The sequence below is a fragment of the Paroedura picta genome, chromosome 9, assembly GCF_049243985.1.
Source record: "Paroedura picta isolate Pp20150507F chromosome 9, Ppicta_v3.0, whole genome shotgun sequence".
Lineage (NCBI taxonomy): Eukaryota > Metazoa > Chordata > Lepidosauria > Squamata > Gekkonidae > Paroedura > Paroedura picta.
This window is the reverse complement of record NC_135377.1, coordinates 42,549,681-42,571,938: the sequence shown is the minus strand read 5'-3', so window position 1 is coordinate 42,571,938 and position 22,258 is coordinate 42,549,681.

Below are 22,258 nucleotides of genomic sequence, written 5' to 3'. Positions count from 1 at the left end.
GGTCTATTTTATTATTATTTTAACTACTATATTGCACTTGCTCTTGATGTCATCATTTTGCTGCTATGATTTTCTGCTGATATATTATATGTTAGTAATTTTACTAATAGGTGCTTTATGTATTCTAGTGACTCTTATTTGCAGATCCATCTTTTTAAGCAGGCTAAGGATTTGTAGCAAATGACTACAAATAATCACAGAACAACAACAACTGGCTCAAGATTATCTTATGAGCCAGGGATCTGACAATCTCTTGTTAGTAAATGTTACTAATGTAACATTAACTTGAACATTGTTTGAGGATGCCCAACTTCCACACCATGATCATAATTTGGAGATGCTTTGAAGGAAACTTGCTTAACCAATAAATAGCTTCAATTCTTTCAGTTAACAACTGTTTGCAGTTTCCATAATAAGACAGTATTGATTTGAACACCATCATGAACATTAAAAAATGGTGGTATCAGTATTCAACAAAAGATGAAGCTAATCTTAAACCAATGAATTGTATGCCATATTTCTTTGGCTAATAGAAGACCAATAGTCCCTTATGGTTTATTGTTTGCTGTATTAGAAAAAGGATAAAACTTCTTTGGGTTAGAAAAAAACAATAGGTTTGTCACAGAGACATTTTAATGGCCTTTTGGAAACCATGACCCATTTTTAATTATGTATACAAATTTAAAGGTTTAAGAAAATGAAACTAATGCTAATTCTGTTGTCTATTGTGGTGGATAAAAGTAAGACAAGGAAATTTTTAAAAATCCGCAGTATGTGATATTTCAGAAAGCCATAGAAGAATGAGAATACTTGCTCTGAGGCTGGTGCTATTAAGAGTGGAAATTATAAACATCGCCGAAAAATGCAGTCCTGGAATTGTCATGCAGATATAGCAGAAATGATTGATATAATTAAGCAGCAGGCAACAAAGCAACAATCATGATGAATAACATTCAGATTCTATTTCACTTTCTGTTTCTATTGCTATTATTTCTATTGGGAGATGGGTATATGTTTAGAGTTAGCATGATTAGGGCTAGGTTAGATAAGCTCTGGGTTGAGAAATACCTGGAGACTTTGGGATGGAGCTGAAAGTTGGGTGGTATTTGGGGCAGGAAGGGGCCTCAGAGGAGTACAATGCTATGGAGTCCAGGCTCCCATGCAGCCATTTTCTTCAGAGGAACTGATTTTTTTCAGTCTGGATATGAGCTATAATTCCAGGTGATTCCCAGGTCCCACTTGAGGACCGGCATTCCTAGTTAGGGATTACAATGTCTTTGTGATCCCTGGAGACCTCCCAGAATTACAGCTGATGTCCAGACTACAGAGATCAATTCCCCTGGAGAAAATGGTTGCTTTGGAGGGTGCTCAACATCCCCAGCTCCACCCCCTCCCTATCTCTAGGAATTTTTCAGTCTACAGTTGGCAACCCTAAATATGCTATAGTAGTCCCAGACTACATTCTGGGAGACCCAATTTCAAATCCCCTGAAGCTTGCTGGCTGATTTTGAACTAGTCACTCTCAGCCTAACATATATCACAGAGTTGTGCAGAAAAATGGCAGAGGGAGAATGATCTATATTGCCCAGATCTCCGTTCAGGAAGGAAGAAATTAAAATGTACTATGTACATAAAGAAGATTAATTTCCAAATGTCCAGTGGGCTCCAAGGTCCTGACTTTTGACATCATTGCTTCCTGCTAGGAACATAAAGGTTAAGCTGCAAAAATATGGTTATGTTTAAAATACAAATACTTATAATTATGTGCACATAATAAAAGTTAAAAACACTGATACATACACAGACACACATGTTTAATACAATCAACAATAACACATAAAACATATGAGGACGCATTTCGATTTCCAAGGCTCTTCCTTAGTGGAAAAGTAAGTTAAATGCACTTATGATGTAAAACAACAACAACAAAAACATTAGGGCTTACTAGGTCATAATAAATCTATAAAGTGATGCTCCAAATAATATGTTATATATAAGGCTATCTAATATGGTGCCAGCATTTTGAAATATTATTCAAAGACCATCATCCTCTGTGTTGCCTGTCATTCAAACTGCATTAGCATGTGTTAAACTTTTTTCCTGCTTAGTTGAAGCAGGGTGGGTTGGTATACAAAACCAATAATAAATGAAATAAATTAAAATAAATAAAAAAGATAAAAGTATAACAGATTCTTTTCAAGAAGAATCTTTCAAAGAAGAACCAACAGTGTTAGAAAGTGAAATGAAAGCTGCACTTGGAGCAACTGGGAGAAACAAATCACCAGGAGTAGACGGGATATCAATAGAGTTATAACAAGCCACAGAAACTGAGTCCATTATGATCTTATAAGAATTGTGCCCATCAATATGGAAAACAAGACTGTGACCCACCAACTGAAAATGCTCAGTTTATATTCCAATTCTGTAAAAAGAAGTCAAAGACTGCAGCAACTATTAGATCATCACAGTAATTTCTCACATGAGTAAAATAATGCCCAAAATCTTACAATAAAGACTATTACCATATATGGAATGGAAAATGCCAGATGTTCAAGCTGGAATCAGAAAAGGAAAACATATTGCGAATTTACATTGATTAGTGGAACATACAAGAGAATTTCAGTAACAAATCAGTAACAAAGTTTTTGATTGTGTAGATCATGTGGTTGATTTTAAAGGAAATGGGCATGTCGCAGCATCTGATTATTTTGGTTTACACCCTGTATTCTAGCTAAGACCTACTGTTTGCACACAATATGGGAAAAAAACCAAAATGGTTTTCAATTGGCAACGGTGTCAGACAACAGTGTCTCCCTGTCTCTTCAGCCTATATGCAAAATGTATCATAAGGAAAGGTGAATTAGATTTAGATGAAGTTGGAGTGGAAATTTCTGGAAGGAACATTAACAATTTGAGAGATGCACCATATCACTGGCAGAAAATAGTGAACACCTGAAATGACTACTGCTGAAGGTTACAGCAGAAAGTATCAAAGTGGGATTAAAGTAGAACATCAAGGAGACAAAAATACTGGAACTATACAACTTTAAAGTTGTCAATGCAGCAATTGAAATTGTTCAAGATTTTCTATCCCACGGCTACATCATCAACTAAAAAGGATACTGTACCTAAGAAATCAGAAGCAGATTGAGACTGGGAAGGACATCCATGAAGGAGCTAGAAAAGATTCTTAAGTGTGATAATGTGTCACTGGCAAACCAATTCCGGCCATAGTAGTCCCCTTTACTATATATGAATGTGAAAATTGGGCAGTGAACAAAGCTGACAGGAAGAAAGTAGATTTCTTTTAAATGCGGTGTTGGAGAAGCACTTTATGGATACCACGGACTGCCAAAATGAAATATGCATGGGTTCCAGATCAAATCAAGTCAGAACTGTCCCTAGAAGCTTAAATGATCAAACTGAAGCTATTGTATTTTGGTCATATTATGAGAAGAAAAGATTCACTGGAAAATACAATAAAGATAGGAAATGTTGTAGAAAGCAGGAAAAAAGGAAAACAAAATATGAGGTGGATCAATCAATAAAGGAAGCCACAGCCATTAGTTTGCAAGATCTGTGAAAGACTGTTAATGATAGGATATTTTGGAGAACATGAATTCATATGGTCGGCATAAGTTGGAAGCAATTTGTCAGCACTTCACACACACACAAAATGAAACCAGCATCTATCAAGTTTTGAGTGGTGGTAAGAAATGAGAGCTATAAAGACTGAAGAGAATGAGAAATAAAATGTGGCTACTATTGTTTTTTTTTTTGTTTGTTTTTTTTTTACATTTCACTTTCCTGTGCATGGACTGTTTTAAAGGGACGCATGAATGGCTAGCATTATGCATAAGTAATTCCTGTGTCAGGTCTTTGACAAGCCATTGTTGGACAACCTATTAAACTGATTGCCATCTACATACAGTTAACAGATGTGCCATCCAGGGATATGTCAACCTACCTTTCCCCATAGCAATTAATGACAGTCCCTGGTGATGAAATAGCTCTTTTAATCTTATTTTTTAAAAGATCACATACAGTATAATTTCCTTTGTGCAAATATCTCCCTAGTAGAAAGAAAGTACCTCATGCCGTATTTGAATAACTTCTGAAGGGGAATAAGTTCTGAATGTTAGCATACTTCCCTTTTCTTAGAATACAAATGTGAAGACCTTCACCAATTCAGTGGTGGTGCTATCAATTTTGTAACACATTAGTCTCATAAAGCACAGTCACCTAGATAGAAATGGGTAAAATGGACTATTTCCATGTATCAACTTGAGGAAACCTTTAAAACTGAACCTGAAATAACTACTAGACCATCCTACCCATAACTATTGATCTGCAGAGAGTAGCATGAGTTGATGATATCACCTTGCTATACTGCTTACCTTGCCATAGATTTCCATATATATACCATAAAGTTTAGCATGACGCAGGGACATCCTAAAAGCTCAGTATGCACTATGCTGAGGTCTCTGGTACTTTGAACAGTGATATAGGTTTTTAACATCAGATAAATAAAAAATCTGCACAGGCACAGGAGAGGAGGAACTTTAGTTTTGTAATCCTAAACAAAGGTATACCCTCCTAAATCCACTGGAGTCACTGAATACTGAGCATTTATCACCGAGATCTGATTTAAAGCTGTTTTGATGATGTCACACCATAGCTGCTTGCACAGTTAACATAAAGCTATATTTCTATGGGTCAATTCTATGGGCTGGTTTTAAGTGAAATCATTTAAGTGCTGATCTGAGCTATGGATGCTAAGTCCCAAAGTTCTTTATATTTATGCTTTAAATGATCAATGTGATTCAGCAGCAGCTTTTGCAATGCCAAAGAATCACAGGCAGATGAAATTGCTGATTCAGGAATGTTGTGCAGGCAGGGCATCCTGGCAGCAGTGCCGTTCTACTTCACCACCAGCCATGAGACCCACAGCTACTTATTGGAGTTGGCTTCAGCTCTAATGATTCAGATCTCAGAATTGTTTGGCAGAAATGTAACTTAGAAGTTGTCTTGTCCAATTTTGCACATGAGGGAACGGACTTTCATAAGTCCAGGCTGTGGTGTCTTTATCTTATATACTACAACGGAACAGTTTGCAAACCATGAACCAACCCAAATTCATCATGAACTTTAGTTCATGAGCCAGTTCATTCCTGTCTCTATAACTCACTTTTCAGTATCTATAAGAGCAGCACTGTGATTAGAGGAAATGTAGTGCTTGAACCAGTGGTGCAGTACAAAAACTACTTTTGGCCCTGGCCTCAACCTGGTAGAATGATCTCCTGGGAGAGATGAGAGCCCTGATGGAATTATCAGCATTCCACAGGGCCTGTAAGATGGAGCTCTTCTACCAGGTCTTGGGTTGAGGCTGGTTTCTTACGATCACTGGGCCCCACTCAGGCTATGCTATATCATTGAGCAGACCCCCTGGTAGAAGTCTGTAGAGGGCAGGAAGGAACTTAATTATCTTGATGTTTTATTGGGGTGCTGGTTTTAGGGGAGAGGTTTTATATTGGGGGTACAAGATTTCTGTAAACCGCCTTGAGCTTTAGAATAAGGCAGGCTATAAATTGAATAATAAATAAATAAGATTATTTACATGCTACCCCTAACCCCAATGGAGACCCAAAGTGTCTTACATCCTTCTACTGTCCTCCATTTTATCCTCACAAAAACTCCGTGATGTAGATTAAGCTGAGATTGTCTGACAGGCCCAAGGTCACCCAACAAGCTTCCATGGCACAAATAGGAATTCAAACCTGGATTTTCAGGATCCTTGCCTAACTCTCTAACAACTACTCCATGCTGGAAGGAATGGAATGAAAGGACTTTGGTAATACACTCTGTTTGTTTGTTTTTAAATCCCTGTCCTGCTTTCATCATAAATGGATGGAATTGTGGATAATGTTCTTAATGGCTGCACTTAGAGAAAGGGAGGGATTGATCATCAACTCAAACATTCTAATCTTTCTTTGCTTTTTTCTCCTTCCTTAGCAGCCAACCTTTTATCTGCTGCCATCCTCAGTTCCACTTACTATTTATTCACTTCATTTATACCCTGCCATTCTCCACAGTGGGGACCAAGACAGCTTCAATCATTTGCTTCTCTTCCATGATATCTTCACAACAACACTGTGAAGTAAGTTAAGCCAAGTATATGTAACTGCTGAAAGTTACCCAATCATCTTCCATGGAACAATGGGGTCTCAAATCTGCGTTTCCACTACAACACCAAATTAGCTTTTCTGGGATGGCTGCTATTGAACAGTAGCAAGCATCCAGTGCCGATGAGTCATACAAGTTACATGGTTGCAACTCACCCAGCTTGTCATAATGAGTCTCCCCTTAAAGACCAGAAAAATCCTATAAAACCCTTTTACTGAGAGAAACCAAGGCTTGAAGGGTGGACCAATTGTTGTGGTTGCCTAAAAATTGCCATTAAGGGCATTTGTTTCTCAAATGTACAGGTGCTACTTCTATTATTTGGCATGCTTTTAACCTTTCTTTTTTAAGATTTCAGATTTCTCTTCAAGTGTGGGATAATTTTTATATGGTTTCTAAACTTTCCAATTTGACAGGAGACCTCTAGTTCCACACTGGCTCAACTGTGTGGCAGGGGGAGAAATGCTGTGGGAAATTACTTTGGGGTTGAATGGCATCATGCAGTACACCATCATCATGATGTCACTCTTGAAGTGACTCATCATCACATCAGATGACACTCAAGCATTTGCCCCAAACTTGTGGGCAAATGGTAGAGTGTTGCTCCTATGTGATGATGTTAATTCTGACCCCCAGTTATTTAGTAAGTCTCCTGCCAGTTACCAGCCTCAAGCTGTTAATGCTACCTAAATCATTCTGCCTTTTCTTACACTCTCATCTCCTTACTGTGGAAGATGTTAACTTAAACATGATAGAAGGAAATGGAAACTGGAAGCAGGATGCAACTATGGATATTATGGCCAGAACTAAAATAGCTGGTTCAGATCCAAAAGAGTATGTTTCAGGATGTACTCCAATCTGAGCTTCTTGCAGGAAGAGTGGAATAAATACAGACAAAAAGAAACAATAGCAATTCTTGCATCAGACTGTATTTTAATATATTCTGATTTAAAATAAGATTTTTGCAAAACTATATAAAATTGTTACTTCACACTTAAAAGATCGGCTCATATATATCTAGGTTCTCTAGTGCTTATTGGAGATGTCCCTTCATGGGAACAGATTTCCTGCATATATCTTCATCCCATCCTGTTACCCAATCAAGGCATATGCTCACTCACCCACACAAAAGTCATAATGTTTTGGATTTGGCCTGAAATGATTCGGCCAAATCCAAAATGTATGAATGCTGCTTCACTTTATGATTCAACAGAATCTGAAAAGGTTTTTGTCTGTGTGGTTGTGTGTGTGTGTGTGTGGGGGGGGGTTGCACATGCATGTCCCCCATACCTTCTCAAACAAAGCTGTCTGTAAAAGGTAGAGGGATCATTAAAAGGGAGTGAGTGGCTACCTAACAGCTCATAATGACAGCCCCAGCTTGAGGAGGTTTAAAGGGAATGGGCAGGGCATCTGTCATTACTGACTGCTCAGTGTTCCTGCTGCTCCCTTTAAATGCTTGCCCCAGCTTCACAGTCAGTTTTGCCTGATAAGGACTCTAGCTTATAAGATAAGAGCTCTCTAGCTGGGGAGGGGGGATTTAAAGGGAACAGGTGGGTCACCTTTCATTATCAGATATTCAGCATGTGCTCTTCCTCTCGCCTTCTCAGGTGCTGCCTGAGAAAGCAGGAGGAGTGCATTAAAATGGCCAAATTGTAGCCGAATCACTGAATTACAATTTGGCCACGTTTGAATGCAGGGAATGTTTGCTCACATGAGCCAAAAAGTACCTGAATCAGCATTATTTTGGGTACTTTTTGGTTTGTCTGAGTCAAACTGCCCATGCCTAATCCATTATTTCTGGCAAGAGCCCATAGTTACACTGCTCTGTTATCTAAAATAATATGTTTTAGCAACAGATAGGGAAGTAATTGCTTATTAACAGCAGCATGACCATGTATCATATCCCAATAAAAATAACAAGAAGCATTACCTATAAATGAATAGAATTTCAGAATTTAGAAAACAGTATTAATGTATAAATTAATATACCAACACATAGGCATTGAGGATGTTAATGTAAAATAATAGAAATGTGTTATATTATCATTATGATTATCATCATCATCATCATCATCATCATCATCATCATCATCATCATCATCATCATCATCAACATCATCATCATCATCATCATTATCATTATCATTATCATTATTATTATTTGATTTATTCCCTGCCACTCCCTGACCAGCTCATGGCAGGTTACGGTGTCTTATTGAGAAGTGTTCAGTGGTTGTAGTGGTGTGGAACTATAAATTGAGGCTGTGTACAAGGGGAGGATGGGGTTTAACCTCCCCCCAAAATTGAGTAAAATAAATAATACAAAAAACTATTCATTGACTCAATGAAAACTTATTAATGATGGTACAAAATGGAAAAAATATCTTTTAAGTTTTAAATTTTTTAAAAGGTTTACATTTTTTAAAAGAAGTTTCATGAAAGCTCTGAAAGGCATTGTAACCCCCTCCCCCCTTCTAAAAATCCTGTACACGGTCCTGAAACTGAGTAAAATTTCATACATTCTTTAATGGGGAGGAGGAGAGGAATGGGAAGGCGACTGTAAGCCGCTTTGAGCCTCCTTCGGGTAGGGAAAAGCGGCATATAAGAACCAACTCTTCTTCTTCTTCTAATATTCTTTAATGATAATAAAACATTCACTACTGTAAATAAATAGTTACATTGGGTTAAGGACACTGAATTAACGTAAAACTTAATAATTTGTGAATCGTGCTGTTTGGTTCTTGAACACAACCAGAATAAGTTTTTTAAAAACACACACAAAAAGAGACAAGAGTGAATTCAAAACAGCTTGTGCAAAGTCAGAACTGTGGCTTCGTCATGTCTCCATTCTTGTTTATACTGATTTCCTCCACCCACACCCCAAACAAAAACCACTTCAAAGTGGTTTATTTGTAACATACTATCTTCTTGAATAGAGAAGTGTAACTGTCTGCATTGTGAAGAAGCAGCAGAGACACACCGTCTTCAGAGAGCTCTATTCAGCAATGTTTCCTCTGAACCACCTGAATCTGGATCAACATGCCCAATGTCTTGAAGACTGTCATGCAGTATAGATACGGACTGAATGATATATCCATGGTAAGGCTGGCAAATGAAGGTGGATCAAAAGGCAGCAATAGCTTGATTTTTTCCTCCTATTTGAAACTCTGTCACTCAGTGAAGTTCATCCTGAAGGGCAGGGAATCCTCAAGAGTGCTTTTGACTGTTTACAACCCAGGAATGTGCTTTCTGGATCTAAAAGGCAATTTTCTTTTAGTGGTGTTGCACAAACAAAATGTAAATGTAACTAAGTCAAAACTGCTAGAGGAGTCTATTTAAATAAATCTGTGATATTCAGTTCGTGACATTCAGTTTGTGCCAGTAGCACAACATTTCTCCTGTCCTTGAACCTCTGTGATGCTTTCCCTATCATTCTTCTGTCTGTTTTCTTCTCCAGTCCATAATCTGCTCCTTTCCACTTGAATTTTGTGGTAAAGAAATATTATCCCAGTGCTATATATAGAACTGCTAATGTATGTTTCTGTGCTAGGTAACTCCTGAAAAAAATTGTTTTGATTCTATAAAGAGCAGGTTTAGCAGATGGAAAGATTTCTCAGTGATTGGCATATCTCATGACAATGTAAATATGATAGCCTTTAGTAAATCACAGCAACTCTGTTCTTTCCAATAGAATCTTATTCTTGTGCTACATCATGATTGCCTATATTTGCTCTCCCTCAGTGTTTGTCTTTAATTTGAAACCACAATGATTTAAATTGGGATGGAATTAGTAAAGTAGCTCAGAGCTAAGCCTTGTACAATTCCTTCCCTATTGTGCACTGTTATTGCAAACAAGCAAACTCTCAAGAATGTGTTTCTGGACCATCATACACATGTGTAACTCTTAATTTCACTAGCATGTTGCCATGCCCTTGGGAATCCTTAGACATCAGCAGGTTACAAATGCCATTCTAAATTAAGGTTGCCAACCTCCAAAAATGACCTGGAGTTCTCCTGGAATTACATCTCCAGATGACAGATATGAGGACACCTGGAGAAAAGGGCAGATTTGGAGGAACGACTCCAAAGCATCACATCATTCCTTTCCCTAAATTCCACCTTCTTCAGGCACTGCCCCTGTATCTCAATCTTACTTGAAGTTATACCCTTCTAATTCTCTTGAATTCTGCTTAAATCAATGGGCTTACAAACATATAAATGTTTAGAATTCCACTGTAAAGTGCAATAACTCATGTTTGGCTGGCAGCTGTTTAGAGGCTGACTCAGCAAATACCACTGCCTCTCTCTGCAGGCAATTCAGTATCCTGCTTGCTGTCTGGCAGTGGTAGTGAGACCCTTGGAAGTCTGGAGTCACATGTTACTTTCTCCTTAAGGGGACATTCCAAGTGTAAGTCTGCATAGACTCTTTGTTACCATCCCCTGCGAGATGACTGATCTACCCAACCCCTCATAAATCACTTCCCATAAAATGCTTTCTTATTCACCACCCTTTTGCCCCACAGCTATAGCTGAAATTCTCAATTCCTTTTTCATATTTAAACATGATTGCAAGCCATTTTCTGTCTACAAACCCTGAATCTCTCTGGCTTTAATGTTATAGGCACGATTCGGAGCAGTTCCTTAAATATGAGTTAATAATAATCCATGGACCTGAGTTCTCCAAACATTCTTATGAATGATCGTAAATGAGCACGCAGTGGTCCACTCTTGCAGAATTAGTAATGAGTAGTTAACAAAATAATAGTAAAGGGCAAAAGAAATCTTTACTGTTCACTTCTGACAATGCAGCTTTTCTCACAGCTCATTTGTCACATTTTTCAACCTAACCAGGCTCCAATTTATTCTCAAGGCACTGCAGTCTACTGATGATGGGAATTCATTGGCATTTCTTGTACAAAGTTTGTAATATTCAGGGCTGCAATGTTTAGTCCATTAATTAGGGTATTAATTGATTAAAATACTTTCACATATGTTAAAGATTTCCTAATTAATTGAACAAAATTCTTTTAAATGTGTATTTTAAAAATGTTTATACAAATGAATATGATAGGAGTTCTCACAAATAGGGAAATGCTTCTTTGAAAATTATGTCTGTTCTCTCTCTCTCTCTCTCTCTTTATATATATATATATATATGAAAGCAAAGCAATAATAAAATAATATATAGAAAAGAAAAAAAATGATTGCATATCATAATTATATATATCAAAAGGTATATAACAAAAGTATATATAACAAAATATTTGAAATAGAAATATTTCTTCCCCACAACCCCTTCATTATATTAATAGGTTTTGGGGCACTGCCTATAAAAGGTAAAGGCTACAGACCAGTGAGTCTGACCTCTGTTGTGGGGAAGATAATGGAGCAAATATTAAAGGGAGCGATCTGCAAACATCTGGAGGACAATTTGGTGATCCAAGGAAGTCAGCATGGATTTGTCTCCAACAGGTCCTGCCAGACCAACCTAGTTTCCTTTTTTGACCAAGTAACAGGTTTGCTGGATCGGGGAAATTTGGTTGATGTCATTTACTTGGATTTTAGTAAAGCTTTTGACAAGGTTCCCCATGATGTTCTGATGGATAAGTTGAAGGACTGCAATCTGGATTTTCAGATCGTTAGGTGGATAGGGAATTGGTTAGAGAACCGCACTCAAAGAGTTGTTGTCAATGGTGTTTCATCAGACTGGAGAGAGGTGAGTAGCGGGGTACCTCAGGGTTCGGTGCTCGGCCCGGTACTTTTTAACATATTTATTAATGATCTAGATGAGGGGGTGGAGGGACTACTCATCAAGTTTGCAGATGACACCAAATTGGGAGGACTGGCAAATACTCCGGAAGATAGAGACAGAGTTCAATGAGATCTGAACACAATGGAAAAATGGGCAAATGAGAACAAGATGCAATTTAATAAAGATAAGTGTAAAGTTCTGCATCTGGGTCAGAAAAATGAAAAGCATGCCTACTGGATGGGGGATACGCTTCTAGGTAGCACTGTGTGTGAACAAGACCTTGGGGTACTTGTGGATTGTAAACTAAACATGAGCAGGCAGTGTGATGCAGCGGTAAAAAAGGCAAATGCCATTTTGGGCTGTATCAACAGAGGCATCACATCAAAATCACAAGATGTCATAGTCCCATTGTATACGGCACTGGTCAGACCACACCTGGAGTACTGTGTGCAGTTCTGGAGGCCTCACTTCAAGAAGGACATCGATAAAATTGAAAGGGTACAGAGGAGAGCGACGAAGATGATCTGGGGCCAAGGGACCAAGCCCTATGAAGATAGGTTGAGGGACTTGGGAATGTTCAGCCTGGAGAAAAGGAGGTTGAGAGGGGACATGATAGCCCTCTTTAAGTATTTGAAAGGTTGTCACTTGGAGGAGGGCAGGATGCTGTTACTGCTGGCTGCAGAGGAAAGGACACGCAGTAATGGGTTTAAACTTCAAGTACAACGATATAGGCTAGATATCAGGAAAAAGTTTTTCACAGTCAGAGTAGTTCAGCAGTGGAATAGGCTGCCTAAGGAGGTGGTGAGCTCCCCCTCACTGGCAGTCTTCAAGCAAAGGTTGGATACACACTTTTCTTGGATGCTTTAGGATGCTTAGGGCTAATCCTGCGTTGAGCAGGGGGTTGGACTAGATGGCCTGTATGGCCCCTTCCAACTCTATGATTCTATGATTCTATGATTCTATCCCCTGTGCAAGCACCGAGTCATGTCTGACCCTTGGGGTGATGCCCTCTAGCGTTTTCATGGCAGACTCAATACGGGGTGGTTTGCCATTCCCTTCCCCAGTCATTACCGTTTACCCCCCAGCAAGCTGGGTACTCATTTTACCGACCTTGGAAGGATGGAAGGCTGAGTCAACCTTGAGCCGGCTGCTGGGATTGAACTCCCAGCCTCATGGGCAGAGCTTCAGGCTGCATGTCTACTGCCTTACCACTCTGCGCCACAAGAGGCTCTGGCACTGCCTATAAAAGACTATAAAACTTATGTTTATTGGGATACATTTATATTCAACCTTTTATAGTTTACATTTTGAAACTAATCTATTTAACAACTGAAAATCCACTTCCTTACACACATTTACGATCAACATTTTACATTCAGAACTCGTTCTAGGTGATGCCTATTTGAATGTAGGTATTATCCAAAAGAATGGGCCCCCTGTGTACTGAGACCCCTATTTGCATCCCATAGGAGAATGGCTTGGTTGGCCATGTGCCATCTTTGGCCAGCATTCCTTGGTCCTGAGAGACTCGTGTAGTTCCCTGTGTTTTCTTCACCCAGACACCCTATCAGGCGGCTGTCTCAGCTCTCCTTGGGGGCTGGGCTGAGCAGGCAGACCTGAGGCAGCCAGTTTCCATTTTGGTCTGCTTGCTTGGCTGAAATGCCTCCCTCCAGGGGCCCAGGCCACATACTGACTGAATGGCTTTCCCTTCTTACCTTCCTTTGCTTCACTTGCACAGGTTTTTCTGGTTCTTGATTGTGCTGATCTTCTTACTGCAATAAAAGTAGTGGCCTGTTATATCCACATATGCTCTGCTTAGCAGCAGTCTGGAGTCAATCTTGCATTGTCTATTGCCCATTTTAAGTTTATAGTACATATTTTCTTCTCAGGATGAGAACTGCTCTACTTAGTCAGAGTGAAAATGGAGGGAACATTGTTGATGAACAGATTCTATGGTATCATACCCTACTGCATACATACATACATAAGACTTCATTGTTTCCAGCCATAGGCCATTAAAATGTGATCAATATCATATCAGTTGATATAAAAACAGTAAAAGAATTAGAACAATACATGCGGTAGTCCATAGATAATAAAAGACAATAAGAATTCAGATTTCTAGCTCTCTGGTGGCATAAATTTGGCTTGAATTTTCCTTGCTGCTAATGCAAATAGTGAAACATTGTAACTAATTAGGGGGTTGGTATCCGATAATAAAAAGACTATTTAGTCCAAATTCGCAGGGAAGTTCTGGCCATTCAAACCTCTCTCAATATATTTGGTTCTTGGCTCCAAGTATAGTGGGCAATCCAAAACATAATGATAAAGGTCTTCAACAGCAGGTTCTCCACAAATACATAGGCAAAGGGCAAAAGGTATACCAGAAAAACGGCCTGAGCGTAAAGCTGATGGCATAACTTGAAAGCATAAATGAGCAAACGCCATTCAAAGTTTTTGTACAGAAATGGTTACTAAATAGTCTGATCTGAGATAGACTGTTTTGAATAGTTTAAACAAAGGGGAAAAGTTAGATTTTATTATTGTTTGTCTATCCAGTATGGCATCAGTATTAAAGATCCAATATCTCAGATAAAACCCATCAACTTGTGCTCTTAATAAATCATCTGGGATGGAATACCGTGATTTTATTTTATCATAACTGGCAAGTCGGAAAGGATAATACCCTACTGTACCTCGCCTTCCCAAGACCCACCAGCCCCTCAGGCTTCATGCCAAATTTACAGAGTTTACCAAACCAAAGTTGGCAACTCTAGTTTCTTGATCTCTTTCTCCCTCTTGGCTCTATGACCCAAGTTCTGGATAAGGGGTAGGCAGGACATATTGCAGTTCCAGAACGGATGGTTCCAGCCACCCAAGGTAGAACAGCACATAGAGGTAAGGCATAAATTGCTACATCTTCCCCAATCTTGTTATGAGGCGTAAGAAAGTACATCTAGAAAAATAATAAGAGTAGCTTTTTACAGAAGGATCTTTTTGCCAGTGACCTTTCAATTCTCTTCAGTCTTACAGTTTTATGATTATTCCAATATGTTCATGCATTTTTAAATATGTTCTCTTTTCAGGGCAGTTTCTGAATTAATATCCGAGTATATTTCATAAAGAGATATACAGAAAGAAAAAAAAGGATGACTTGTTCACCAACATCACAGTGATGGATGACACTGCTATTTCCCTTTTTAACTAGAACATGTCTGTATCTTTCTGAGAATTATAAATTGCATTAGTACCTATAGTAGTGGTGGTTTCTGAAAGCCCTTTATATGTTATTCTTAAAGAAAATCCTTTATGTTATGCTTGTGGGAGCAGGTTTTTAGATGTTCTTAGAAAACTGTCTGATGTTAATTAGAGTCAAATGAGAAAAGGGTGAGAATATTCTGAATTGTAGACTTGTTTTTAATTGCAGGCAAACAGAATCCCTATTCTGCAGAACAGACTTTCTGAAAACATCAGCTTATTCTCAGGTGAGCCACTTCTAGCAAAAGGAGGAGATACTGGATCTTTGTGTGGAGGGGTTACAAATAGTTAATTCTGTGTTTCTTGGCTTTCTGAATACTTAAGAGGAAAGAGGGGAATGCAGGCACTGAAAAATCAGTGAAAGATGCTTGTTAAAACAGCACCTCCACTTCCACTTTATTCCTCTATATATATGGTCCCCCAAATGTCACTTGCACTTACAATTATAGAAACTTACAAAGTAATTTCAGCTATAAATATATGAAGTCTGAATGAGGGATGGGCACGGACTGGAAAAACGTGATTTGGTTCACCATCCTTGGTGGCCCATGGACCAAACCCTGAACCCAACTGAGCCAAGGCTTGTTAATGAACTGAAGTAGTTAATTTGGTTCATGGCTCTGAAAGCCTCAATGAAAAGCAATGCAGTTTCTTTAAACAGTGTTTGAAGGAATCCAGAAAAACAGCTGAGTGGACCGATTATGCACACTGGGCTGCTGCCGGGTCCTTGCACCAGGGTGGCATGCCCTGCTCCTTCCCATGTATGCGCAGGGGAGAGAATCCCCTGGTGTACGTGAACTGCCCTGACATAGCATGTGTACAACGCTGGGGCTGGAAAGCCCGGTGTGCTGCCTGATGGCAGCAGCAGGGGAGAGCAGGGGGCATGGGGCCCCCACTACACGATGATAGGGGAGCAGCATGCCACTCTCCCACCAAGGTGGGGGTAGGGGAATGCCCCAGCCAGCTACACAGCTCTGCGGAGCTGACAGGGGCGTGTGGTGTCCCTGCACCAATTATGCACAGTGGTCCTTCAAAATATCCAGTTGCTTAATCCTTGGGCAATGTAAAAAGGACAATTGCAAGAATACCTTGGTTTAGAGTGACCAGGTGCCACCTCTCATTCTAACCTATGTTACAAAGCTGTTGTGGGTATAAACTGACAAAGGATTTGATCTAATCTTCTTGAAGGAAAGGAAAGGCAAAAATGAAATAGGGAGAAAGGCCAGGTAGGCTGACTGGCCAAACTTTCAGAGTTAAAATACATTAATTAGCTTTACCTTTAACATTTGTTGGTAAACTATCAGTACAAACCTAAATAAATTGTATTCCTTAATTTAGTGAAGTCAATGGAATTAGAAGGGTATATTTTTGCTTTGGATGGCAATGATATATTGATCAAATATTTGGACACATCTTGTGTAAAAAGCACTCCAACAGGTGCTTTATACTGAGTTATATGTGGTACTATCTAGAAACTAGGGTCACCAATGTCCAAGTGTGGTCTGGAAATCTTCTGGAGTTACAACTGATCCAGATGAAAGAGATTAGTTTTCCTGGAGAAAATAGTTCATTTGGAGGATGGACTCTATAGCTTTATGGTCCTTCCCCTCCACAAACCTGGCCTTTCCAGCCTACACTCCAAATCTCCAGGAATTTCCTAGACAGAAGTTGGCAACCATATCTAGAAACAGTAAAACTGGACAACCTAAGGATGGTACCAAGATCTGAAGTGGTGAACGAACAGCTTAAGTAGGAAGCACAAATGCACAAGGAAGCACAAGAATGATTGCTTTGACTGAAAGATTTGAGATGACTTGCAGACTCCTCATATTGTTTGTTTGACACCTGTCTAATTCACACTATATATAACTATATGCATTCCCTAAGAACTTGAGTATACCATACAAATATTTTTGCAGAGTGGTCAATAAACTATTGGACTGATAAAAGTAGCTCTCTCGTTTAAATTTCTGTGCATCTTCACAGAAGCTAGTGAATAGCTAAAGGCTTCTTAGTTACCCTTTTCACTGTTTGTTAATCAGCATCAGAACAGAATGGCTTCTCAAGCAATTTCAGAAGAATGTTGTGGGCCGAGTAAAATGACAGAAAAATATGGCGATTGCTAGCACCATCTATTGGTACAAATGTAGAACATTTACATTTATGATTACCATGCTTGCATATATTTCATGTGCAATTTGATAGAATTTATCATTTATGTTTATTTAATTGAAGTTTTTATGCAAGCAAGGAAGTGGATAATTTATGAAAGCTTCCATTAAATACCTCCCTTCATAGTCTGTATTTTGCTTTTGGATACATTTGCAAATTCCTACACAGCAGCACATGTTCTAACATTGGTGAGAAAGAGAGAGAAAGAGAGAGAAAGAGAGAGATTTATGAAATCAAGCAAATACTTCACTGGTCCCTATCGTAAGAAAGATTAAATACATGTAGAAATTAATCTATCATGACTGGTTAATCTGCAAAATTTGTGTGCAAATGTAAGATTTACTGTAGGGACAATTACATTTAAGATTTATTATGGAATAACTCATGACTCACTCAGATGTTCTGGGAACTTACATTAGTGATGGCTGTTGTGTCACCTCTGATACCAATATTGAGGCAGCGGAATGCTGAGCAATCCATCTTGGAAATCATCTAATTCTGTTGTTCATGATGGAGGGCTGCCAGGTCAGCTTGGGCAATATCAGGAGATTTCAGGGGAAATACCAGGTATGTTCGAGAGACAGGAGTCAGGCCACCTGGTACTGTAAACCATGGGGGGCCAAGGAGAGGTGCCCGCCTCCCTTGGCCCCACCCTGGGTTACCTGGCACTGTGAGCCCCATACTTCCCCAGCTAGTTCAGCCTTACTCACAGACCTGCCGCCGCATAAGGAGGCCCCTAACCTGGAGAGTTCGAAGCGCAGACCAAATTCTCCCCAAACTGGCTCCATCACATGCCAAACCTGCAAGCTGTGACAAAATAGAATTTCAATTATTAGTGAAATTATTGCTATTACTCGATGCTATTGTTATCACTGTTAATGCTGTTGTTATTATCCAATGCTGTTACTGAACCAAATTGTACCTATGTTGCAACCTCCATGTTCTCTGTAAACCACCCTGAGGGTGGGCAGTATATAAATATAAGAAAAATAATCAACTTTATTTCTCCCCCTCATCTTTTCTCCCATTTCTAAAATGAATGTTATTTACCACCTATTCAATCCAGAGAAAGTTTAATTTTTAAAAAGCCTCTCAGGGCTTGACTGTCCTTAAACACAGTAAACATGTATTTTTGTATGTTTTATTTTGCTGAGATAATGAGAAACTGTGTTCAGTTTTGGGCACCACAGTTGACGAGGGATGTAGACCAACTGGAGCGTGTCCAGAGGAGGGTGACAAAGATGGTGAAGGGTTTGGAGACCAAGACAGACAAGGAAAGGTTGGGAGAGCTTGGTCTATTTAGCCTAGAAAGGAGACTACTGAGAGGGGATCTGATAACCCTCTTCAAGTATTAAAAAGGCAGCCATATTGAGGATGGAGCAGAGTTGTTCTTTCTTGCCCCAAAATGATGGAACAGAACCAATGGGTTGACATTAATTTAAAAGAAATTCTGTCTAAATATCTGGAAGAAGTTCCTGACAGTTAGAGCGGTTTCTCAGTGGAACAGGATCCTCGGGAGCTGGTGGGTTCTCCATCTTTGGAAAATTTTAAATATAGGCTGGATAGACTCTGATGGAGAGGCTGTGAAGGTTCAAGGGGGTGGCAGGTTACAGTGGATGAGCAATAGGGTTGTGAGTGTCCTACATTGTGTGAGGGGTTGGACTAGATGACCCAGGAGGTACCTTCCAACTCAGTTATTCTATGATTCTATGAAAAGTGGTAGGTTTCCAAAAAAGTTAACTATGTAATACCTAGGGATGCGCATTTAGACTAGAATTATTTTTAACAAATAACTGAAAATGTCTTAATCTTTAATATTGTTATTCTAAAAATTAAATATGGTCAATAATAGCTGGAAATTTTCAGTATTCTCTATTCAGTATGCCTCCTCAAAGAGAGGAGGGAGAATAAGCAACAGTGACTCAGTGGTTATGTAAATGACAGGCACCAACAGGCAGATATACAGATAAGCCTTACACCTGAGAGGCCAGACTTTCCAATGTGCTTATCCCAATTCCAATGCTGGTTCGTTGGTTTGGAGGGACTTTCATTTCACTCTGCTTAAGGAGCCGTAGCTTCTGTTTGTTTGCTGTGCCGTCTGTGACGCCATGGCAGAGAGTCAGATGCAGTTTGTTAATGAATATTTTGATTTCTGTTTTACAACTTTTTTAACTTCTCCAGGATGACATGTGTGATTGGTCTCTTGGTCCATTGTGATGCTTACTGCTGTTATTGTTCAAACATTGGAATAATCTCAACTTTTATCTTTTATCTTGCTCCTAGAAGATCAATGTCTGCTTTAAAAAGTCTGCTTTTTATTTGAGGCTCTAAGGGCATGGTTTCTATTTCTCTTTGGAGGAGGAAAGCACTGAAGTCTTAATGCATTTTGTAACACTTCCATTATTTAAGAATATAAAATACAGCACAACTCTCATTTGTGTTCTCTCCCCTCTCTTCCTTTGTCTCCCCCCAACTAAGCCTGCTTCTGCATCTCAACTAGAAAGTATAATTTTCTCTAAAAGATACCAAGAATGATTTTTTAACGATTTACACTCTCTGTAGAAACACCTGCTGGCCATTCGGATTCATCGGCATAACAAAGGTCAGCTACACTACTGGGGAAGGGGAAGAAACATTTTAACTCCTAATCTCTGACAAGAAGAGTCCATTTTAATGCCGATTTCCCCCCCTGTCAAACTTTAATAAAATTATTAGGAAATCACTGTCTAGTTTTTCATCTCGAGTCTTTAGGAGCCACCAAGGAAATTTAGATTTTCATTGAATCAGACTGGTATGGAGTTTGCCAGCATCCCTGACTCAAGAAAGAGCCCTCTGGAACCTTAAAGATAAATATGTGTGGTGTGAGTCGAGACTTTATGGATTTTTATGCGACATGAAAGCTTTTGTTCTCTGAAATCCTCAGCTTCCCTTGCTCTTTTATCATACAAACGGCTATGCTGACTGACCCCTAGAATGTTCATGATAATAATACCTCTGAGCATTCATAGAGCACTTCATGCACAGTTCTGGTCATCCTCAAAACAACCCTATAAAATAGGTCATTATTATTTTGTGCAGATGGAGCTTGGTTGTAGTATAGTTCTAGCCATGCTGAACTGGATATAAGCTGCAAGTAAACTTTGGTTTATTTCAAGTAAGTTTGTATAGAACTGTGCGGCCTAAATTTTCTAAAGCCATTTGGTGAGTTTATGTTTCAGATTAGAATTGAGAAGGGGAAATTTGTCTTTCACACCAAACATCCTCACAACTCTTGAGACAGTGATGGATACTGGGTTTTTCTAATGTAACTTAGTTCACTTACCTTGCACATCCCACTCCTCTTTTCACACTGCTTTGCTCTGAGTAGACAGTTATAAGCACTTGATTTTAGATCAGATTCAGGGCTCAAGCAGGAGTTTGGGTTGGGTGGTGATCACCTCCCTTCCATATTTCTAACAGTTTTGCAATAGTACGTGGATGAAGTACCTCAGACTCTCTTCATTTAGCAAGGTCAAAGTCTGTGTAAATACAACTAAGGGAAGCTGTTGACAACCTTGACAATTGAACCATATGTTAATTTCTTCTTAAAGAGGGGCTCAATATTATTGCCTTTTGTGATTTTTTGAGGCAAATTATTAACCATGGCATGTTTTCATAGGTAATTCTAAATGGTTTAAACTAAGGTGACCAGATTTTAACATTGGTAAAGCGGGACATCATTGACCGGGGGTGTCCTTGATTAAAAATTTGGTCTATATGGAGCAACAAAACGTTTCATAGAACGCATAGAATGGAAATATAGTATTGTAATATATATTTTTTAATTTTAACATAAGTACAATTTGCCAGGTACCCCCAGATGCCCCTCCAAAAGTGGGACAATCTGGTCACCTTAGTTTAAACAGATTTTTTGAATGGGACATGACTCTACTGTGGTGGCACATATTGAAATTTTTCCTATACATAACTCACTATGTTTCTTGACACATTCTTTAAACAGTGGACTAGGATCAAGGAGACTCAGGTTCCAATCTACACTCTGCTATGGAAGCTTGCTGGGTGATACCTTGGGCCAGTCACATGTTTTTAGCCTAACAACAGGGTTGTTGTGAGGATTAAATGAAGGCAAAGAGAATGATGTAAGCTGCTTTGGGTTTCCATTGAGAAAAGTGAGTTAAAAATGCAGTAAAATAAAATATAAATAAAACCTTTAAAATATTGTTTGGTGATATGCAACACTGAATATTGGAGAAAATACTGCACATAGTGTGACTGACAATGTAAAACAAAAGGACAAATGTAACAATCACTGCACAAAATATAATTTTGTTATATTTTGGAAGCTTTGGGGTGGGATGGGGGGTTAAGTTCCCAAGGCATAGCTTTTCCATGTCTTCTGCTCTGTACTCAATGGGATTACATTCCTTTCCTTTTTTTGAAAGGCTGAAAAAAAATGAGAAACAAACAAAGTGGCATAAGAGACCAGCTTCCATGAAATGATTTTGCAATGCCTTTTTCAATATCTGCCCACAGGCAATGTAATAGAATGTGTTATATAAAGAGCAAAGTTGATACCTGGCAACATTTTTATGCCTAAGGGATGCAATCCATGTTACAATTTTCACTCAAGGGAGAGTTGCTGTAAGCCATTTCAATGAATAGAGTTGTAATATAGGAAATACTTGTGCCAACCTACAAGTAAGACTCACTTGATCACATGTTGCTAAGGTCTATCTAAAATGGAATCAAGGTCCTTAAAAAAAAGTTTCTAGAAATTTGCCATTATACTGCTCCCCTGGTGCTAAGGTTGCCAAATCTGAAATGGTCTGGATTTTTTTCTCTATCACCACCCTTTCCAGGCAGCACAAAAATTCTTCACTGCATCAGAAAGGGAAG